General features: G+C 41.7%; 9 non-coding genes across 9 annotated transcripts; all 9 read left to right on the forward strand.

Annotated features, from left to right (window-relative positions):
- Positions 1-625: 625 nt before the first annotated feature.
- On the forward strand, positions 626-697 carry trnag-ucc (transfer RNA glycine (anticodon UCC)). Its single transcript has one exon. It is a non-coding gene; the product is annotated as a tRNA-Gly (tRNA).
- A 2,307-nt stretch (positions 698-3,004) lies between these two features.
- On the forward strand, positions 3,005-3,076 carry trnag-ucc (transfer RNA glycine (anticodon UCC)). Its single transcript has one exon. It is a non-coding gene; the product is annotated as a tRNA-Gly (tRNA).
- Positions 3,077-5,383: 2,307 nt separating this feature from the next.
- trnag-ucc (transfer RNA glycine (anticodon UCC)) lies at positions 5,384-5,455 on the forward strand. Its single transcript has one exon. It is a non-coding gene; the product is annotated as a tRNA-Gly (tRNA).
- Positions 5,456-10,141: 4,686 nt separating this feature from the next.
- On the forward strand, positions 10,142-10,213 carry trnag-ucc (transfer RNA glycine (anticodon UCC)). The gene has a single exon. It is a non-coding gene; the product is annotated as a tRNA-Gly (tRNA).
- Positions 10,214-12,519: 2,306 nt separating this feature from the next.
- On the forward strand, positions 12,520-12,591 carry trnag-ucc (transfer RNA glycine (anticodon UCC)). The gene has a single exon. It is a non-coding gene; the product is annotated as a tRNA-Gly (tRNA).
- Positions 12,592-14,898: 2,307 nt separating this feature from the next.
- trnag-ccc (transfer RNA glycine (anticodon CCC)) lies at positions 14,899-14,970 on the forward strand. The gene has a single exon. It is a non-coding gene; the product is annotated as a tRNA-Gly (tRNA).
- Positions 14,971-16,685: 1,715 nt separating this feature from the next.
- On the forward strand, positions 16,686-16,757 carry trnag-ucc (transfer RNA glycine (anticodon UCC)). Its single transcript has one exon. It is a non-coding gene; the product is annotated as a tRNA-Gly (tRNA).
- A 2,311-nt stretch (positions 16,758-19,068) lies between these two features.
- Positions 19,069-19,140, forward strand: trnag-ucc (transfer RNA glycine (anticodon UCC)). The gene has a single exon. It is a non-coding gene; the product is annotated as a tRNA-Gly (tRNA).
- Positions 19,141-20,861: 1,721 nt separating this feature from the next.
- trnag-ucc (transfer RNA glycine (anticodon UCC)) lies at positions 20,862-20,933 on the forward strand. The gene has a single exon. It is a non-coding gene; the product is annotated as a tRNA-Gly (tRNA).
- The last annotated feature ends 1,046 nt before the right edge of the window (positions 20,934-21,979 follow it).

A 21,979-nucleotide genomic window follows, 5' to 3' on the forward strand; every position in this document is an offset into this window, starting at 1 on the left:
GCGGGAGGAGGAGATTCGGGAACAGGTTTTTTTTTCTGGTTAGGTTATCTTGGTTTCTGACACCCTCTTGAGTAATTTGTGTCTTTGTTATTTAATCACAGTGTGCTTAAAGCATCAGACAAGCTCAGTAGCCTACATATAGTTGATTTTATTCAAACACATAGGGTGTGTCTATATATGGAAAAATACACTTTTTAAAATTTGGACCAGTCGATTGGTCGAAAGAACAGACGGCTTTTGGTCGACGAAACATTTTTTTTGTCGTGGACTGCCCTTATATCTAATCATTTCTGGGTAACAATGAAATACCTTAGTGTGATTGTTTTCAATTAAAATGATCAAAAATGATCAAAAATGACTTGTTAGTAAAGAGCAATTTGTCAAGCAAGAATTTTGCTAGGAATGTCTGGCATTGTCTGAGTGGAAAGGGGGAAACCTGAAAACTAGCTGTTATTGGCAGAGCTGTTTGTAACTCTTTGTTATTGGTCTATTAAGTAATTTACCGCCTGGTGATGTCAGTGATGTGTTTTTTAGGGAATCCCATTATTATTCTGCTAATGTAAAATGTAGGTTTACTTTTACTTTCACTTTCAAACAAAGACTGCTCCAGGCAGTTATTTGGTAAGCGTTGGTGGTATAGTGGTGAGCATAGCTGCCTTCCAAGCAGTTGACCCGGGTTCGATTCCCGGCCAACGCAACTGGGTGTTTTGTTTGAATCACCCTTTGAAATGAATCTTCTAAAAGTCCAGTGCAGCTGTTTTTTTTTAAATCTCAGTATCAAATAGGGCTGACACCATTTAGTCAACTGGTCCATAGGCTGTTGGTCAACTGAGAATGTTTTAGTCGAGCAGTTTCCCCAAAAAAAGGATTTATGGCACGACTTGATTGACGCATATCTCAGTGGACTGATCCATTGCTGAAGCCGCGGGGATGGAAACAAGTTCTGTTTTATTTCATTCCATTTCCGAGTTGTCCATTTATTCATTGTGTTTTGTTTGGAGTGCTCCTGTCAACAATGTTTAAGGACGCGCACCTGATTACCCATAGAAGTAGGCCTAGGCTACCTGGCCTGCGAGCAAATGTAGGCTTATAAATGTGCCCATTTGGGGATCTGACAGTATTTCTGATTATCTTTAATCACCACCACTTATGAGCTGTGGAGCTTCTCAAAGTACATTTTTCTTCACCTCATACAGCAAGGAAACAAAGTCTGTTATTACATCCATTGAGAATGTCAATAGTTGCTCAATGTAGCCTATTTGAAAAATATTTCCAGCTCTCTCCCTTTGGATAACCACTCAGCAAATCAAATAAAAAAATGTCATGCTCTGATCCGGTGGAAACGTTACAAAACAAGTCTACCTGATTACTTCTTGTGCTTGCGCAATTAGCCTGGTATAGAGCCTACAGCTGTGTCTGCCCAGAGGTCAATGGCAGGGGAAACTGAGGGTCCAAAATATTTTATACAATGTTGCAAGTTTGTTAGCTCAAGCATCTGGCTGGACCAAACTGTTGATAGTTGATACATTGTTTCAAGTTCATTGCAGAAAGGCCATGTGTAGCCAAAGGGATTTATTTTTTATCGGGATATTTTTTTCACCTTCAGACTGTAATGATTTTATTTGTTGGCTTTATGTAGGCCATTTTTACATAGTTGGCAATGGCAATAGAAGTTACTTTTAGATTTGGGTCATTTTCATTTCGGTTTAGATATCATTTTTATTCATCACTTGAAAATGATTTTGAGATACAAAGACTTTACATATGAAATAAATTCAACTGTTCTACGAAAATATGCATATGAAAACCATAACTGGCACGCAGATCGGTCAAAATGGTAAGATAAGTTGGCGGGCCTCCTGAGTGGTGCAGTGTTCTAAGGCATTGAAACGCATAGCTATCCCTGCCGCTAGAGATCCCGGTTCAAGTCTGTGTTCTCTGCTGCTGGTTGCTACCGGGAGACCCATGGGGCGGTGCACAATTGGCCCAGTGGCGTCTGGTTTAGTGGAGGGTTTGGCCGGCAGGGATGTCTTTGTCCCTTCGCGCACTAGCAATTCCTGTGGAGGGCCAGGTGCAATGCGCGCCGACACGGTCGCCAGGTGTACGGTGTTTCCTCCGACACATTGGTGCGGCTGGTTTCCAGGTTAAGTGAGCAGTGCAGCTTGGCTGGGTTGTGTTTTGGAGGACGCGTGGCTCTCAACCTTCACCTATCCTGAGTCTGTTGCGGAGACAAGACTGTAACTTCCAATTGGATATAATGACATTTGGGGGTAAAAAATTAATTCAAGGTTAATTGGCACTCTAAATGGAAACCGACCCCCTGGTGTAGCCTAATACCGGGAGTGTAATGGTGCTAGCTCTGCCACTAGAGCATCAGCAGCGGGAGGAGGAGATTCGGGAACAGGTTTTTTTTTCTGGTTAGGTTATCTTGGTTTCTGACACCCTCTTGAGTAATTTGTGTCTTTGTTATTTAATCACAGTGTGCTTAAAGCATCAGACAAGCTCAGTAGCCTACATATAGTTGATTTTATTCAAACACATAGGGTGTGTCTATATATGGAAAAATACACTTTTTAAAATTTGGACCAGTCGATTGGTCGAAAGAACAGACGGCTTTTGGTCGACGAAACATTTTTTTTGTCGTGGACTGCCCTTATATCTAATCATTTCTGGGTAACAATGAAATACCTTAGTGTGATTGTTTTCAATTAAAATGATCAAAAATGATCAAAAATGACTTGTTAGTAAAGAGCAATTTGTCAAGCAAGAATTTTGCTAGGAATGTCTGGCATTGTCTGAGTGGAAAGGGGGAAACCTGAAAACTAGCTGTTATTGGCAGAGCTGTTTGTAACTCTTTGTTATTGGTCTATTAAGTAATTTACCGCCTGGTGATGTCAGTGATGTGTTTTTTAGGGAATCCCATTATTATTCTGCTAATGTAAAATGTAGGTTTACTTTTACTTTCACTTTCAAACAAAGACTGCTCCAGGCAGTTATTTGGTAAGCGTTGGTGGTATAGTGGTGAGCATAGCTGCCTTCCAAGCAGTTGACCCGGGTTCGATTCCCGGCCAACGCAACTGGGTGTTTTGTTTGAATCACCCTTTGAAATGAATCTTCTAAAAGTCCAGTGCAGCTGTTTTTTTTTAAATCTCAGTATCAAATAGGGCTGACACCATTTAGTCAACTGGTCCATAGGCTGTTGGTCAACTGAGAATGTTTTAGTCGAGCAGTTTCCCCAAAAAAAGGATTTATGGCACGACTTGATTGACGCATATCTCAGTGGACTGATCCATTGCTGAAGCCGCGGGGATGGAAACAAGTTCTGTTTTATTTCATTCCATTTCCGAGTTGTCCATTTATTCATTGTGTTTTGTTTGGAGTGCTCCTGTCAACAATGTTTAAGGACGCGCACCTGATTACCCATAGAAGTAGGCCTAGGCTACCTGGCCTGCGAGCAAATGTAGGCTTATAAATGTGCCCATTTGGGGATCTGACAGTATTTCTGATTATCTTTAATCACCACCACTTATGAGCTGTGGAGCTTCTCAAAGTACATTTTTCTTCACCTCATACAGCAAGGAAACAAAGTCTGTTATTACATCCATTGAGAATGTCAATAGTTGCTCAATGTAGCCTATTTGAAAAATATTTCCAGCTCTCTCCCTTTGGATAACCACTCAGCAAATCAAATAAAAAAATGTCATGCTCTGATCCGGTGGAAACGTTACAAAACAAGTCTACCTGATTACTTCTTGTGCTTGCGCAATTAGCCTGGTATAGAGCCTACAGCTGTGTCTGCCCAGAGGTCAATGGCAGGGGAAACTGAGGGTCCAAAATATTTTATACAATGTTGCAAGTTTGTTAGCTCAAGCATCTGGCTGGACCAAACTGTTGATAGTTGATACATTGTTTCAAGTTCATTGCAGAAAGGCCATGTGTAGCCAAAGGGATTTATTTTTTATCGGGATATTTTTTTCACCTTCAGACTGTAATGATTTTATTTGTTGGCTTTATGTAGGCCATTTTTACATAGTTGGCAATGGCAATAGAAGTTACTTTTAGATTTGGGTCATTTTCATTTCGGTTTAGATATCATTTTTATTCATCACTTGAAAATGATTTTGAGATACAAAGACTTTACATATGAAATAAATTCAACTGTTCTACGAAAATATGCATATGAAAACCATAACTGGCACGCAGATCGGTCAAAATGGTAAGATAAGTTGGCGGGCCTCCTGAGTGGTGCAGTGTTCTAAGGCATTGAAACGCATAGCTATCCCTGCCGCTAGAGATCCCGGTTCAAGTCTGTGTTCTCTGCTGCTGGTTGCTACCGGGAGACCCATGGGGCGGTGCACAATTGGCCCAGTGGCGTCTGGTTTAGTGGAGGGTTTGGCCGGCAGGGATGTCTTTGTCCCTTCGCGCACTAGCAATTCCTGTGGAGGGCCAGGTGCAATGCGCGCCGACACGGTCGCCAGGTGTACGGTGTTTCCTCCGACACATTGGTGCGGCTGGTTTCCAGGTTAAGTGAGCAGTGCAGCTTGGCTGGGTTGTGTTTTGGAGGACGCGTGGCTCTCAACCTTCACCTATCCTGAGTCTGTTGCGGAGACAAGACTGTAACTTCCAATTGGATATAATGACATTTGGGGGTAAAAAATTAATTCAAGGTTAATTGGCACTCTAAATGGAAACCGACCCCCTGGTGTAGCCTAATACCGGGAGTGTAATGGTGCTAGCTCTGCCACTAGAGCATCAGCAGCGGGAGGAGGAGATTCGGGAACAGGTTTTTTTTTCTGGTTAGGTTATCTTGGTTTCTGACACCCTCTTGAGTAATTTGTGTCTTTGTTATTTAATCACAGTGTGCTTAAAGCATCAGACAAGCTCAGTAGCCTACATATAGTTGATTTTATTCAAACACATAGGGTGTGTCTATATATGGAAAAATACACTTTTTAAAATTTGGACCAGTCGATTGGTCGAAAGAACAGACGGCTTTTGGTCGACGAAACATTTTTTTTGTCGTGGACTGCCCTTATATCTAATCATTTCTGGGTAACAATGAAATACCTTAGTGTGATTGTTTTCAATTAAAATGATCAAAAATGATCAAAAATGACTTGTTAGTAAAGAGCAATTTGTCAAGCAAGAATTTTGCTAGGAATGTCTGGCATTGTCTGAGTGGAAAGGGGGAAACCTGAAAACTAGCTGTTATTGGCAGAGCTGTTTGTAACTCTTTGTTATTGGTCTATTAAGTAATTTACCGCCTGGTGATGTCAGTGATGTGTTTTTTAGGGAATCCCATTATTATTCTGCTAATGTAAAATGTAGGTTTACTTTTACTTTCACTTTCAAACAAAGACTGCTCCAGGCAGTTATTTGGTAAGCGTTGGTGGTATAGTGGTGAGCATAGCTGCCTTCCAAGCAGTTGACCCGGGTTCGATTCCCGGCCAACGCAACTGGGTGTTTTGTTTGAATCACCCTTTGAAATGAATCTTCTAAAAGTCCAGTGCAGCTGTTTTTTTTTAAATCTCAGTATCAAATAGGGCTGACACCATTTAGTCAACTGGTCCATAGGCTGTTGGTCAACTGAGAATGTTTTAGTCGAGCAGTTTCCCCAAAAAAAGGATTTATGGCACGACTTGATTGACGCATATCTCAGTGGACTGATCCATTGCTGAAGCCGCGGGGATGGAAACAAGTTCTGTTTTATTTCATTCCATTTCCGAGTTGTCCATTTATTCATTGTGTTTTGTTTGGAGTGCTCCTGTCAACAATGTTTAAGGACGCGCACCTGATTACCCATAGAAGTAGGCCTAGGCTACCTGGCCTGCGAGCAAATGTAGGCTTATAAATGTGCCCATTTGGGGATCTGACAGTATTTCTGATTATCTTTAATCACCACCACTTATGAGCTGTGGAGCTTCTCAAAGTACATTTTTCTTCACCTCATACAGCAAGGAAACAAAGTCTGTTATTACATCCATTGAGAATGTCAATAGTTGCTCAATGTAGCCTATTTGAAAAATATTTCCAGCTCTCTCCCTTTGGATAACCACTCAGCAAATCAAATAAAAAAATGTCATGCTCTGATCCGGTGGAAACGTTACAAAACAAGTCTACCTGATTACTTCTTGTGCTTGCGCAATTAGCCTGGTATAGAGCCTACAGCTGTGTCTGCCCAGAGGTCAATGGCAGGGGAAACTGAGGGTCCAAAATATTTTATACAATGTTGCAAGTTTGTTAGCTCAAGCATCTGGCTGGACCAAACTGTTGATAGTTGATACATTGTTTCAAGTTCATTGCAGAAAGGCCATGTGTAGCCAAAGGGATTTATTTTTTATCGGGATATTTTTTTCACCTTCAGACTGTAATGATTTTATTTGTTGGCTTTATGTAGGCCATTTTTACATAGTTGGCAATGGCAATAGAAGTTACTTTTAGATTTGGGTCATTTTCATTTCGGTTTAGATATCATTTTTATTCATCACTTGAAAATGATTTTGAGATACAAAGACTTTACATATGAAATAAATTCAACTGTTCTACGAAAATATGCATATGAAAACCATAACTGGCACGCAGATCGGTCAAAATGGTAAGATAAGTTGGCGGGCCTCCTGAGTGGTGCAGTGTTCTAAGGCATTGCAACGCATAGCTATCCCTGCTGCTAGAGATCCCGGTTCAAGTCTGTGTTCTCTGCTGCTGGTTGCTACCGGGAGACCCATGGGGCGGTGCACAATTGGCCCAGTGGCGTCTGGTTTAGTGGAGGGTTTGGCCGGCAGGGATGTTTTTGTCCCTTCGCGCACTAGCAATTCCTGTGGAGGGCCAGGTGCAATGCGCGCCGACACGGTCGCCAGGTGTACGGTGTTTCCTCCGACACATTGGTGCGGCTGGTTTCCAGGTTAAGTTAGCAGTGCAGCTTGGCTGGGTTGTGTTTCGGAGGACGCGTGGCTCTCAACCTTCACCTATCCTGAGTCTGTTGCGGAGACAAGACTGTAACTTCCAATTGGATATAATGACATTTGGGGGTAAAAAATTAATTCAAGGTTAATTGGCACTCTAAATGGAAACCGACCCCCTGGTGTAGCCTAATACCGGGAGTGTAATGGTGCTAGCTCTGCCACTAGAGCATCAGCAGCGGGAGGAGGAGATTCGGGAACAGGTTTTTTTTTCTGGTTAGGTTATCTTGGTTTCTGACACCCTCTTGAGTAATTTGTGTCTTTGTTATTTAATCACAGTGTGCTTAAAGCATCAGACAAGCTCAGTAGCCTACATATAGTTGATTTTATTCAAACACATAGGGTGTGTCTATATATGGAAAAATACACTTTTTAAAATTTGGACCAGTCGATTGGTCGAAAGAACAGACGGCTTTTGGTCGACGAAACATTTTTTTTGTCGTGGACTGCCCTTATATCTAATTATTTCTGGGTAACAATGAAATACCTTAGTGTGATTGTTTTCAATTAAAATGATCAAAAATGATCAAAAATGACTTGTTAGTAAAGAGCAATTTGTCAAGCAAGAATTTTGCTAGGAATGTCTGGCATTGTCTGAGTGGAAAGGGGGAAACCTGAAAACTAGCTGTTATTGGCAGAGCTGTTTGTAACTCTTTGTTATTGGTCTATTAAGTAATTTACCGCCTGGTGATGTCAGTGATGTGTTTTTTAGGGAATCCCATTATTATTCTGCTAATGTAAAATGTAGGTTTTCTTTTACTTTCACTTTCAAACAAAGACTGCTCCAGGCAGTTATTTGGTAAGCGTTGGTGGTATAGTGGTGAGCATAGCTGCCTTCCAAGCAGTTGACCCTTTTTCGATTCCCGGCCAACGCAACTGGGTGTTTTGTTTGAATCACCCTTTGAAATGAATCTGCTAAAAGTCCAGTGCAGCTGGGTTTTTTTTAATCTCAGTATCAAATAGGGCTGACACCATTTAGTCAACTGGTCCATAGGCTGTTGGTCAACTGGGAATGTTTTAGTCGAGCAGTTTCCCCAAAAAAAGGATTTATGGCACGACTTGATTGACGCATATCTCAGTGGACTGATCCATTGCTGAAGCCGCGGGGATGGAAACAAGTTCTGTTTTATTTCATTCCATTTCCGAGTTGTCCATTTATTCATTGTGTTTTGTTTGGAGTGCTCCTGTCAACAATGTTTAAGGACGCGCACCTGATTACCCATAGAAGTAGGCCTAGGCTACCTGGCCTGCGAGCAAATGTAGGCTTATAAATGTGCCCATTTGGGGATCTGACAGTATTTCTGATTATCTTTAATCACCACCACTTATGAGCTGTGGAGCTTCTCAAAGTACATTTTTCTTCACCTCATACAGCAAGGAAACAAAGTCTGTTATTACATCCATTGAGAATGTCAATAGTTGCTCAATGTAGCCTATTTGAAAAATATTTCCAGCTCTCTCCCTTTGGATAACCACTCAGCAAATCAAATAAAAAAATGTCATGCTCTGATCCGGTGGAAACGTTACAAAACAAGTCTACCTGATTACTTCTTGTGCTTGCGCAATTAGCCTGGTATAGAGCCTACAGCTGTGTCTGCCCAGAGGTCTATGGCAGGGGAAACTGAGGGTCCAAAATATTTTATACAATGTTGCAAGTTTGTTAGCTCAAGCATCTGGCTGGACCAAACTGTTGATAGTTGATACATTGTTTCAAGTTCATTGCAGAAAGGCCATGTGTAGCCAAAGGGATTTATTTTTTATCGGGATATTTTTTTCACCTTCAGACTCTAATGATTTTATTTGTTGGCTTTATGTAGGCCATTTTTACATAGTTGGCAATGGCAATAGAAGTTACTTTTAGATTTGGGTCATTTTCATTTCGGTTTAGATATCATTTTTATTCATCACTTGAAAATGATTTTGAGATACAAAGACTTTACATATGAAATAAATTCAACTGTTCTACGAAAATATGCATATGAAAACCATAACTGGCACGCAGATCGGTCAAAATGGTAAGATAAGTTGGCGGGCCTCCTGAGTGGTGCAGTGTTCTAAGGCATTGCAACGCATAGCTATCCCTGCCGCTAGAGATCCCTGTTCAAGTCTGTGTTCTCTGCTGCTGGTTGCTACCGGGAGACCCATGGGGCGGTGCACAATTGGCCCAGTGGCGTCTGGTTTAGTGGAGGGTTTGGCCGGCAGGGATATTTTTGTCCCTTCGCGCACTAGCAATTCCTGTGGAGGGCCAGGTGCAATGCGCGCCGACACGGTCGCCAGGTGTACGGTGTTTCCTCCGACACATTGGTGCGGCTGGTTTCCAGGTTAAGTGAGCAGTGCAGCTTGGCTGGGTTGTGTTTCGGAGGACGCGTGGCTCTCAACCTTCACCTATCCTGAGTCTGTTGCGGAGACAAGACTGTAACTTCCAATTGGATATAATGACATTTGGGGGTAAAAAATTAATTCAAGGTTAATTGGCACTCTAAATGGAAACCGACCCCCTGGTGTAGCCTAATACCGGGAGTGTAATGGTGCTAGCTCTGCCACTAGAGCATCAGCAGCGGGAGGAGGAGATTCGGGAACAGGTTTTTTTTTCTGGTTAGGTTATCTTGGTTTCTGACACCCTCTTGAGTAATTTGTGTCTTTGTTATTTAATCACAGTGTGCTTAAAGCATCAGACAAGCTCAGTAGCCTACATATAGTTGATTTTATTCAAACACATAGGGTGTGTCTATATATGGAAAAATACACTTTTTAAAATTTGGACCAGTCGATTGGTCGAAAGAACAGACGGCTTTTGGTCGACGAAACATTTTTTTTGTCGTGGACTGCCCTTATATCTAATCATTTCTGGGTGACAATGAAATACCTTAGTGTGATTGTTTTCAATTAAAATGATCAAAAATGATCAAAAATGACTTGTTAGTAAAGAGCAATTTGTCAAGCAAGAATTTTGCTAGGACTGTCTGGCATTGTCTGAGTGGAAAGGGGGAAACCTGAAAACTAACTGTTATTGGCAGAGCTGTTTGTAACTCTTTGTTATTGGTCTATTAAGTAATTTACCGCCTGGTGATGTCAGTGATGTGTTTTTTAGGGAATCCCATTATTATTCTGCTAATGTAAAATGTAGGTTTTCTTTTACTTTCACTTTCAAACAAAGACTGCTCCAGACAGTTATTTGGTAAGCGTTGGTGGTATAGTGGTGAGCATAGCTGCCTTCCAAGCAGTTGACCCGGGTTCGATTCCCGGCCAACGCAACTGGGTGTTTTGTTTGAATCACCCTTTGAAATGAATCTTCTAAAAGTCCAGTGCAGCTGTTTTTTTTTAAATCTCAGTATCAAATAGGGCTGACACCATTTAGTCAACTGGTCCATAGGCTGTTGGTCAACTGAGAATGTTTTAGTCGAGCAGTTTCCCCAAAAAAAGGATTTATGGCACGACTTGATTGACGCATATCTCAGTGGACTGATCCATTGCTGAAGCCGCGGGGATGGAAACAAGTTCTGTTTTATTTCATTCCATTTCCGAGTTGTCCATTTATTCATTGTGTTTTGTTTGGAGTGCTCCTGTCAACAATGTTTAAGGACGCGCACCTGATTACCCATAGAAGTAGGCCTAGGCTACCTGGCCTGCGAGCAAATGTAGGCTTATAAATGTGCCCATTTGGGGATCTGACAGTATTTCTGATTATCTTTAATCACCACCACTTATGAGCTGTGGAGCTTCTCAAAGTACATTTTTCTTCACCTCATACAGCAAGGAAACAAAGTCTGTTATTACATCCATTGAGAATGTCAATAGTTGCTCAATGTAGCCTATTTGAAAAATATTTCCAGCTCTCTCCCTTTGGATAACCACTCAGCAAATCAAATAAAAAAATGTCATGCTCTGATCCGGTGGAAACGTTACAAAACAAGTCTACCTGATTACTTCTTGTGCTTGCGCAATTAGCCTGGTATAGAGCCTACAGCTGTGTCTGCCCAGAGGTCAATGGCAGGGGAAACTGAGGGTCCAAAATATTTTATACAATGTTGCAAGTTTGTTAGCTCAAGCATCTGGCTGGACCAAACTGTTGATAGTTGATACATTGTTTCAAGTTCATTGCAGAAAGGCCATGTGTAGCCAAAGGGATTTATTTTTTATCGGGATATTTTTTTCACCTTCAGACTGTAATGATTTTATTTGTTGGCTTTATGTAGGCCATTTTTACATAGTTGGCAATGGCAATAGAAGTTACTTTTAGATTTGGGTCATTTTCATTTCGGTTTAGATATCATTTTTATTCATCACTTGAAAATGATTTTGAGATACAAAGACTTTACATATGAAATAAATTCAACTGTTCTACGAAAATATGCATATGAAAACCATAACTGGCACGCAGATCGGTCAAAATGGTAAGATAAGTTGGCGGGCCTCCTGAGTGGTGCAGTGTTCTAAGGCATTGCAACGCATAGCTATCCCTGCCGCTAGAGATCCCGGTTCAAGTCTGTGTTCTCTGCTGCTGGTTGCTACCGGGAGACCCATGGGGCGGTGCACAATTGGCCCAGTGGCGTCTGGTTTAGTGGAGGGTTTGGCAGGCAGGGATGTTTTTGTCCCTTCGCGCACTAGCAATTCCTGTGGAGGGCCAGGTGCAATGCGCGCCGACACGGTCGCCAGGTGTACGGTGTTTCCTCCGACACATTGGTGCGGCTGGTTTCCAGGTTAAGTGAGCAGTGCAGCTTGGCTGGGTTGTGTTTCGGAGGACGCGTGGCTCTCAACCTTCACCTATCCTGAGTCTGTTGCGGAGACAAGACTGTAACTTCCAATTGGATATAATGACATTTGGGGGTAAAAAATTAATTCAAGGTTAATTGGCACTCTAAATGGAAACCGACCCCTGGTGTAGCCTAATACCGGGAGCGTAATGGTGCTAGCTCTGCCACTAGAGCATCAGCAGCGGGAGGAGGAGATTCGGGAACAGGTTTTTTTTTCTGGTTAGGTTATCTTGGTTTCTGACACCCTCTTGAGTAATTTGTGTCTTTGTTATTTAATCACAGTGTGCTTAAAGCATCAGACAAGCTCAGTAGCCTACATATAGTTGATTTTATTCAAACACATAGGGTGTGTCTATATATGGAAAAATACACTTTTTAAAATTTGGACCAGTCGATTGGTCGAAAGAACAGACGGCTTTTGGTCGACGAAACATTTTTTTTGTCGTGGACTGCCCTTATATCTAATCATTTCTGGGTGACAATGAAATACCTTATTGTGATTGTTTTCAATTAAAATGAGCAAAAATGAGCAAAAATGACTTGTTAGTAAAGAGCAATTTGTCAAGCAAGAATTTTGCTAGGACTGTCTGGCATTGTCTGAGTGGAAAGGGGGAAACCTGAAAACTAACTGTTATTGGCAGAGCTGTTTGTAACTCTTTGTTATTGGTCTATTAAGTAATTTACCGCCTGGTGATGTCAGTGATGTGTTTTTTAGGGAATCCCATTATTATTCTGCTAATGTAAAATGTAGGTTTTCTTTTACTTTCACTTTCAAACAAAGACTGCTCCAGAGAGTTATTTGGTAAGCGTTGGTGGTATAGTGGTGAGCATAGCTGCCTTCCAAGCAGTTGACCCGGGTTCGATTCCCGGCCAACGCAACTGGGTGTTTTGTTTGAATCACCCTTTGAAATGAATCTTCTAAAAGTCCAGTGCAGCTGTTTTTTTTTAAATCTCAGTATCAAATAGGGCTGACACCATTTAGTCAACTGGTCCATAGGCTGTTGGTCAACTGAGAATGTTTTAGTCGAGCAGTTTCCCCCAAAAAAGGATTTATGGCACGACTTGATTGACGCATATCTCAGTGGACTGATCCATTGCTGAAGCCGCGGGGATGGAAACAAGTTCTGTTTTATTTCATTCCATTTCCGAGTTGTCCATTTATTCATTGTGTTTTGTTTGGAGTGCTCCTGTCAACAATGTTTAAGGACGCGCACCTGATTACCCATAGAAGTAGGCCTAGGCTACCTGGCCTGCGAGCAAATGTAGGCTTATAAATGTGCCCATTTGGGGATCTGACAGTATTTCTGATTATCTTTAATCACCACCACTTATGAGCTGTGGAGCTTCTCAAAGTACATTTTTCTTCACCTCATACAGCAAGGAAAAAAAGTCTGTTATTACATCCATTGAGAATGTCAATAGTTGCTCAATGTAGCCTATTTGAAAAATATTTCCAGCTCTCTCCCTTTGGATAACCACTCAGCAAATCAAATAAAAAAATGTCATGCTCTGATCCGGTGGAAACGTTACAAAACAAGTCTACCTGATTACTTCTTGTGCTTGCGCAATTAGCCTGGTATAGAGCCTACAGCTGTGTCTGCCCACAGGTCACTGGCAGGGGAAACTGAGGGTCCAAAATATTTTATACAATGTTGCAAGTTTGTTAGCTCAAGCATCTGGCTGGACCAAGTGGATCTTAGTTGATACATTGTTTCAAGTTCGTTGCAGAAAGGCCATGTGTAGCCAAAGGGATTTATTTTTTATCGGGATATTTTTGTTCACCTTCAGACTGTAAGGATTTTATTTGTTGGCTTTATGTAGGCCATTTTTACATAGTTGGCAATGGCAATAGAAGTTACTTTTAGATTTGGGTCATTTTCATTTCGGTTTAGATATCATTTTTATTCATCACTTGAAAATGATTTTGAGATACAAAGACTTTACATATGAAATAAATTCAACTGTTCTATGAAAATATGCATATGAAAACCATAACTGGCACGCAGATCGGTCAAAATGGTAAGATAAGTTGGCGGGCCTCCTGAGTGGCGCAGTGTTCTAAGGCATTGCAACGCATAGCTATCCCTGCCGCTAGAGATCCTGGTTCAAGTCTGTGTTCTCTGCTGCTGGTTGCTACCGGGAGACCCATGGGGCGGTGCACAATTGGCCCAGTGGCGTCTGGTTTAGTGGAGGGTTTGGCCGGCAGGGATGTTTTTGTCCCTTCGCGCACTAGCAATTCCTGTGGAGGGCCAGGTGCAATGCGCGCCGACACGGTCGCCAGGTGTACGGTGTTTCCTCCGACACATTGGTGCGGCTGGTTTCCAGGTTAAGTGAGCAGTGCAGCTTGGCTGGGTTGTGTTTCGGAGGACGCGTGGCTCTCAACCTTCACCTATCCTGAGTCTGTTGCGGAGACAAGACTGTAACTTCCAATTGGATATAATGACATTTGGGGGTAAAAAATTAATTCAAGGTTAATTGGCACTCTAAATGGAAACCGACCCCCTGGTGTAGCCTAATACCGGGAGCGTAATGGTGCTAGCTCTGCCACTAGAGCATCAGCAGCGGGAGGAGGAGATTCGGGAACATGTTTTTTTTTCTGGTTAGGTTATCTTGGTTTCTGACACCCTCTTGAGTAATTTGTATCTTTGTTATTTAATCACAGTGTGCTTAAAGCATCAGACAAGCTCAGTAGCCTACATATAGTTGATTTTATTCAAACACATAGGGTGTGTCTATATATGGAAAAATACACTTTTTAAAATTTGGACCAGTCGATTGGTCGAAAGAACAGACGGCTTTTGGTCGACGAAACGTTTTTTTTGTCGTGGACTGCCCTTATATCTAATCATTTCTGGGTAACAATGAAATACCTTAGTGTGATTGTTTTCAATTAAAATGAGCAAAATGAGCAAAAATGACTTGTTAGTAAAGAGCAATTTGTCAAGCAAGAATTTTGCTAGGAATGTCTGGCATTGTCTGAGTGGAAAGGGGGAAACCTGAAAACTAGCTGTTATTGGCAGAGCTGTTTGTAACTCTTTGTTATTGGTCTATTAAGTAATTTACCGCCTGGTGATGTCAGTGATGTGTTTTTTAGGGAATCCCATTATTATTCTGCTAATGTAAAATGTAGGTTTTCTTTTACTTTCACTTTCAAACAAAGACTGCTCCAGAGAGTTATTTGGTAAGCGTTGGTGGTATAGTGGTGAGCATAGCTGCCTTCCAAGCAGTTGACCCGGGTTCGATTCCCGGCCAACGCAACTGGGTGTTTTGTTTGAATCACCCTTTGAAATGAATCTGCTAAAAGTCCAGTGCAGCTGGGTTTTTTTAAATCTCAGTATCAAATAGGGCTGACACCATTTAGTCAACTGGTCCATAGGCTGTTGGTCAACTGAGAATGTTTTAGTCGAGCAGTTTCCCCAAAAAAAGGATTTATGGCACGACTTGATTGACGCATATCTCATCTGGCTGGACCAAGTGGATCTTAGTTGATACATTGTTTCAAGTTCGTTGCAGAAAGGCCATGTGTAGGCAAAGGGATTTATTTTTTATCGGGATATTTTTTTCACCTTCAGACTGTAATGATTTTATTTGTTGGCTTTATGTAGGCCATTTTTACATAGTTGGCAATGGCAATAGAAGTTACTTTTAGATTTGGGTCATTTTCATTTCGGTTTAGATATCATTTTTATTCATCACTTGAAAATGATTTTGAGATACAAAGACTTTACATATGAAATAAATTCAACTGTTCTACGAAAATATGCATATGAAAACCATAACTGGCACGCAGATCGGTCGAAATGGTAAGATAAGTTGGCGGGCCTCCTGAGTGGCGCAGTGTTCTAAGGCATTGCAACGCATAGCTATCCTTGCCGCTAGAGATCCCGGTTCAAGTCTGTGTCCTCTGCTGCTGCGCTTGCTACCGGGAGACCCATGGGGCGGTGCACAATTGGCCCAGTGTAGTCTTGGTTAGTGGAGGGTTTGGCCGGCAGAGATGTTTTTGTCCCTTTGCGCACTAGCAATTCCTGTGGAGGGCCAGGTGCAATGCGCGCCGACACGGTCGCCAGGTGTACGGTGTTTCCTCCGACACATTGGTGCGGCTGGTTTCCAGGTTAAGTGAGCAGTGCAGCTTGGCTGGGTTGTGTTTCGGAGGACGCGTGGCTCTCAACCTTCACCTATCCTGAGTCTGTTGCGGAGACAAGACTGTAACTTCCAATTGGATATAATGACATTTGGGGGTAAAAAATTAATTCAAGGTTAATTGGCACTCTAAATGGAAACCGACCCCCTGGTGTAGCCTAATACCGGGAGTGTAATGGTGCTAGCTCTGCCACTAGAGCATCAGCAGCGGGAGGAGGAGATTCGGGAACAGGTTTTTTTTTCTGGTTAGGTTATCTTGGTTTCTGACACCCTCTTGAGTAATTTGTGTCTTTGTTATTTAATCACAGTGTGCTTAAAGCATCAGACAAGCTCAGTAGCCTACATATAGTTGATTTTATTCAAACACATAGGGTGTGTCTATATATGGAAAAATACACTTTTTAAAATTTGGACCAGTCGATTGGTCGAAAGAACAGACGGCTTTTGGTCGACGAAACATTTTTTTTGTCGTGGACTGCCCTTATATCTAATCATTTCTGGGTGACAATGAAATACCTTAGTGTGATTGTTTTCAATTAAAATGATCAAAAATGAGCAAAAATGACTTGTTAGTAAAGAGCAATTTGTCAAGCAAGAATTTTGCTAGGACTGTCTGGCATTGTCTGAGTGGAAAGGGGGAAACCTGAAAACTAGCTGTTATTGGCAGAGCTGTTTGTAACTCTTTGTTATTGGTCTATTAAGTAATTTACCGCCTGGTGATGTCAGTGATGTGTTTTTTAGGGAATCCCATTATTATTCTGCTAATGTAAAATGTAGGTTTTCTTTTACTTTCACTTTCAAACAAAGACTGCTCCAGAGAGTTATTTGGTAAGCGTTGGTGGTATAGTGGTGAGCATAGCTGCCTTCCAAGCAGTTGACCCGGGTTCGATTCCTGGCCAACGCAACTGGGTGTTTTGTTTGAATCACCCTTTGAAATGAATCTTCTAAAAGTCCAGTGCAGCTGTTTTTTTTTAAATCTCAGTATCAAATAGGGCTGACACCATTTAGTCAACTGGTCCATAGGCTGTTGGTCAACTGAGAATGTTTTAGTCGAGCAGTTTCCCCAAAAAAAGAATTTATGGCACGACTTGATTGACGCATATCTCAGTGGACTGATCCATTGCTGAAGCCGCGGGGATGGAAACAAGTTCTGTTTTATTTCATTCCATTTCCGAGTTGTCCATTTATTCATTGTGTTTTGTTTGGAGTGCTCCTGTCAACAATGTTTAAGGACGCGCACCTGATTACCCATAGAAGTAGGCCTAGGCTACCTGGCCTGCGAGCAAATGTAGGCTTATAAATGTGCCCATTTGGGGATCTGACAGTATTTCTGATTATCTTTAATCACCACCACTTATGAGCTGTGGAGCTTCTCAAAGTACATTTTTCTTCACCTCATACAGCAAGGAAAAAAAGTCTGTTATTACATCCATTGAGAATGTCAATAGTTGCTCAATGTAGCCTATTTGAAAAATATTTCCAGCTCTCTCCCTTTGGATAACCACTCAGCAAATCAAATAAAAAAATGTCATGCTCTGATCCGGTGGAAACGTTACAAAACAAGTCTACCTGATTACTTCTTGTGCTTGCGCAATTAGCCTGGTATAGAGCCTACAGCTGTGTCTGCCCACAGGTCACTGGCAGGGGAAACTGAGGGTCCAAAATATTTTATACAATGTTGCAAGTTTGTTAGCTCAAGCATCTGGCTGGACCAAGTGGATCTTAGTTGATACATTGTTTCAAGTGCGTTGCAGAAAGGCCATGTGTAGCCAAAGGGATTTATTTTTTATCGGGATATTTTTTTCACCTTCAGACTGTAATGATTTTATTTGTTGGCTTTATGTAGGCCATTTTTACATAGTTGGCAATGGCAATAGAAGTTACTTTTAGATTTGGGTCATTTTCATTTCGGTTTAGATATCATTTTTATTCATCACTTGAAAATGATTTTGAGATACAAAGACTTTACATATGAAATAAATTCAACTGTTCTACGAAAATATACATATGAAAACCATAACTGGCACGCAGATCGGTCGAAATGGTAAGATAAGTTGTCGGGCCTCCTGAGTGGCGAAGTGTTCTTAGGCATTGCAACGCTTAGCTATCCCTGCCGCTAGAGATCCCGGTTCAAGTCTGTGTTCTCTGCTGCTGGTTGCTTCCGGGAGACCCATGGGGCGGTGCACAATTGGCCCAGTGGCGTCTGGTTTAGTGGAGGGTTTGGCCGGCAGGGATGTTTTTGTCCCTTCGCGCACTAGCAATTCCTGTGGAGGGCCAGGTGCAATGCGCGCCGACACGGTCGCCAGGTGTACGGTGTTTCCTCCGACACATTGGTGCGGCTGGTTTCCAGGTTAAGTGAGCAGTGCAGCTTGGCTGGGTTGTGTTTCGGAGGACGCGTGGCTCTCAACCTTCACCTATCCTGAGTCTGTTGCGGAGATGAGACAAGACTGTAACTTCCAATTGGATATAATGACATTTGGGGGTAAAAAATTAATTCAAGATTAATTGGCACTCTAAATGGAAACCGACCCCCTGGTGTAGCCTAATACCGGGAGCGTAATGGTGCTAGCTCTGCCACTAGAGCATCAGCAGCGGGAGGAGGAGATTCGGGAACAGGTTTTTTTTTCTGGTTAGGTTATCTTGGTTTCTGACACCCTCTTGAGTAATTTGTATCTTTGTTATTTAATCACAGTGTGCTTAAAGCATCAGACAAGCTCAGTAGCCTACATATAGTTGATTTTATTCAAACACATAGGGTGTGTCTATATATGGAAAAATACACTTTTTAAAATTTGGACCAGTCGATTGGTCGAAAGAACAGACGGCTTTTGGTCGACGAAACGTTTTTTTTGTCGTGGACTGCCCTTATATCTAATCATTTCTGGGTAACAATGAAATACCTTAGTGTGATTGTTTTCAATTAAAATGAGCAAAATGAGCAAAAATGACTTGTTAGTAAAGAGCAATTTGTCAAGCAAGAATTTTGCTAGGAATGTCTGGCATTGTCTGAGTGGAAAGGGGGAAACCTGAAAACTAGCTGTTATTGGCAGAGCTGTTTGTAACTCTTTGTTATTGGTCTATTAAGTAATTTACCGCCTGGTGATGTCAGTGATGTGTTTTTTAGGGAATCCCATTATTATTCTGCTAATATAAAATGTAGGTTTTCTTTTACTTTCACTTTCAAACAAAGACTGCTCCAGAGAGTTATTCGGTAAGCGTTGGTGTTATAGTGGTGAGCATAGCTGCCTTCCAAGCAGTTGACCCGGGTTCGATCCCCGGCCAACGCAACTGGGTGTTTTGTTTGAATCACCCTTTGAAATGAATCTGCTAAAAGTCCAGTGCAGCTGGGTTTTTTTAAATCTCAGTATCAAATAGGGCTGACACCATTTAGTCAACTGGTCCATAGGCTGTTGGTCAACTGAGAATGTTTTAGTCGAGCAGTTTCCCCAAAAAAAGGATTTATGGCACGACTTGATTGACGCATATCTCATCTGGCTGGACCAAGTGGATCTTAGTTGATACATTGTTTCAAGTTCGTTGCAGAAAGGCCATGTGTAGCCAAAGGGATTTATTTTTTATCGGGATATTTTTTTCACCTTCAGACTGTAATGATTTTATTTGTTGGCTTTATGTAGGCCATTTTTACATAGTTGGCAATGGCAATAGAAGTTACTTTTAGATTTGGGTCATTTTCATTTCGGTTTAGATATCATTTTTATTCATCACTTGAAAATGATTTTGAGATACAAAGACTTTACATATGAAATAAATTCAACTGTTCTACGAAAATATGCATATGAAAACCATAACTGGCACGCAGATCGGTCGAAATGGTAAGATAAGTTGGCGGGCCTCCTGAGTGGCGCAGTGTTCTAAGGCATTGCAACGCATAGCTATCCTTGCCGCTAGAGATCCCGGTTCAAGTCTGTGTCCTCTGCTGCTGCCGCTTGCTACCGGGAGACCCATGGGGCGGTGCACAATTGGCCCAGTGTAGTCTTGGTTAGTGGAGGGTTTGGCCGGCAGAGATGTTTTTGTCCCTTTGCGCACTAGCAATTCCTGTGGAGGGCCAGGTGCAATGCGCGCCGACACGGTCGCCAGGTGTACTGTGTTTCCTCCGACACATTGGTGCGGCTGGTTTCCAGGTTAAGTGAGCAGTGCAGCTTGGCTGGGTTGTGTTTCGGAGGACGCGTGGCTCTCAACCTTCACCTATCCTGAGTCTGTTGCGGAGATGAGACAAGACTGTAACTTCCAATTGGATATCATGACATTTGGGGGTAAAAAATTAATTCAAGGTTAATTGGCTCTCTAAATGGAAACCGACCCCCTGGTGTAGCCTAATACCGGGAGCGTAATGGTGCTAGCTCTGCCACTAGAGCATCAGCAGCGGGAGGAGGAGATTCGGGAAGAGGTTTTTTTTTCTGGTTAGGTTATCTTGGTTTCTGACACCCTCTTGAGTAATTTGTGTCTTTGTTATTTAATCACAGTGTGCTTAAAGCATCAGGCAAGCTCAGTAGCCTACATATAGTTGATTTTATTCAAACACATAGGGTGTGTCTATATATGGAAAAATACACTTTTTAAAATTTGGACCAGTCGATTGGTCGAAAGAACAGACGGCTTTTGGTCGACGAAACATTTTTTTTGTCGTGGACTGCCCTTATATCTAATCATTTCTGGGTGACAATGAAATACCTTAGTGTGATTGTTTTCAATTAAAATGATCAAAAATGATCAAAAATGACTTGTTAGTAAAGAGCAATTTGTCAAGCAAGAATTTTGCTAGGAATGTCTGGCATTGTCTGAGTGGAAAGGGGGAAACCTGAAAACTAGCTCTTATTGGCAGAGCTGTTTGTAACTCTTTGTTATTGGTCTATTAAGTAATTTACCGCCTGGTGATGTCAGTGATGTGTTTTTTAGGGAATCCCATTATTATTCTGCTAATGTAAAATGTAGGTTTTCTTTTACTTTAACTTTCAAACAAAGACTGCTCCAGAGAGTTATTTGTTAAGCGTTGGTGGTATTGTGGTGAGCATAGCTGCCTTCCAAGCAGTTGACCCGGGTTCGATTCCCGGCCAACGCAACTGGGTGTTTAGTTTGAATCACCCTTTGAAATGAATCTTCTGAAAGTCCAGTGCAGCTGTTTTTTTTAAAATCTCAGTATCAAATAGGGCTGACACCATTTAGTCAACTGGTCCATAGGCTGTTGGTGAACTGAGAATGTTTTAGTTGAGCAGTTTCCCCCAAAAAAGGATTTATGGCACGACTTGATTGACGCATATCTCAGTGGACTGATCCATTGCTGAAGCCGCGGGGATGGAAACAAGTTCTGTTTTATTTCATTCCATTTCCGAGTTGTCCATTTATTCATTGTGTTTTGTTTGGAGTGCTCCTGTCAATAATGTTTAAGGACGCGCACCTGATTACCCATAGAAGTAGGCCTAGGCTACCTGGCCTGCGAGCAAATGTAGGCTTATAAATGTGCCCATTTGGGGATCTGACAGTATTTCTGATTATCTTTAATCACCACCAGTTATGAGCTGTGGAGCTTCTCAAAGTACATTTTTCTTCACCTCATACAGCAAGGAAACAAAGTCTGTTATTACATCCATTGAGAATGTCAATAGTTGCTCAATGTAGCCTATTTGAAAAATATTTCCAGCTCTCTCCCTTTGGATAACCACTCAGCAAATCAAATAAAAAGATGTCATGCTCTGATCCGGTGGAAACGTTACAAAACAAGTCTACCTGATTACTTCTTGTGCTTGCACAAATAGCCTGGTATAGAGCCTACAGCTGTGTCTGCCCAGAGGTCAATGGCAGGGGAAACTGAGGGTCCAAAATATTTTATACAATGTTGCAAGTTTGTTAGCTCAAGCATCTGGCTGGACCAAGTGGATCTTAGTTGATACATTCTTTCAAGTTCGTTGCAGAAAGGCCATGTGTAGCCAAAGGGATTTATTTTTTATCGGGATATTTTTTTCACCTTCAGACTGTAATGATTTTATTTGTTGGCTTTATGTAGGCCATTTTTACATAGTTGGCAATGGCAATAGAAGTTACTTTTAGATTTGGGTCATTTTCATTTCGGTTTAGATATCATTTTTATTCATCACTTGAAAATGATTT

The sequence above is a fragment of the Salmo salar genome, chromosome 03 (assembly GCF_965601325.2).
Source record: "Salmo salar chromosome 03, fSalSal1, whole genome shotgun sequence".
Taxonomy (NCBI): Eukaryota; Metazoa; Chordata; class Actinopteri; order Salmoniformes; family Salmonidae; genus Salmo; species Salmo salar.